Raw genomic sequence first — 1,021 nt, 5'->3', positions numbered from 1 at the left:
ATGGGCAAGATGACAAAGCATCCTTTCAAGGGGAAAGGACAGAGAGCGACATAGTTATTGGCTCTCATACATAGTGATGTATGCGGACCAATGAGTTGTCCAGCTAGAGGAGGTTATATGTATTTCGTTACGTTCACTGATGATTTCAGTCGATACGGTTATGTCTATTTGATGAGGCATAAGTCTGAAACGTTTGAAATGTTCAAGGCTTTCAGAAATGAAGTACAGGGCCAGCTTGGCAAGACGATCAAGACATTTCGATTTGATCTTGGTGACGAGTATATGAGCCAAGAGTTCTCTGACTATCTGGTTGATTATGGTATTGTATCACAACTAACTCCTCCTGGAACGCCACAGTGGAATGACGTATCTGAACGGAGGAACCGAACACTGTTAGACATGGTTCGGTCGATGATGAGTCAGACAGATCTTCTGAAGTCCTTCTGGGGTTATGCTTTAGAGACCGTTGCTGCTGAACAGGAGTCCAACGAAGTCGGCTGAAACGACTTCATATGAGATATGGACGGGGAAGCGTCCCGCATTGTCGTTTGTCAGAATTTGGGGTTGCGACGCTTACATGAAGCGTCAAATGACTGATAAGTTATCCTCCAAATCTGATAAGTGTTTATTTTTAGACTACCCTAAGAAAACTAAGGGTTACTACTTCTACATTCCGGCAGAGAACAAGGTGTTCATTGCCAGGAATGCGACTTTTATGGAGCGAGAATTCGTCTCTAAAAGAGTTAGTGGGAGTAGGATCGAACTTGATGAAGTTCGAGAGCAACAAGTAGACGCTGATCCGAGTGAACAAGTTGAAGACGTTCAACCTGTTTCACTGCCGGTTGTGACTCAACCTTCGACTAGTGAACCTCGGAGATCAAGCAGGATTCGCCAAGAGCCTGTGAGATATGGATTTCTCGTGACCGGGAATGATGAGCTCATGTTATTAGAACATGACGAGCCTACCACATACCCAACGGCTATGGCGATCTCGATTCCGAGAAATCGCGCGAGGCTATGA

This window comes from Tarenaya hassleriana, unplaced genomic scaffold (assembly GCF_000463585.1).
Source record: "Tarenaya hassleriana unplaced genomic scaffold, ASM46358v1 Cleome48, whole genome shotgun sequence".
Classification (NCBI taxonomy): Eukaryota; Viridiplantae; Streptophyta; class Magnoliopsida; order Brassicales; family Cleomaceae; genus Tarenaya; species Tarenaya hassleriana.
This window is presented reverse-complemented; position numbering follows the sequence as displayed.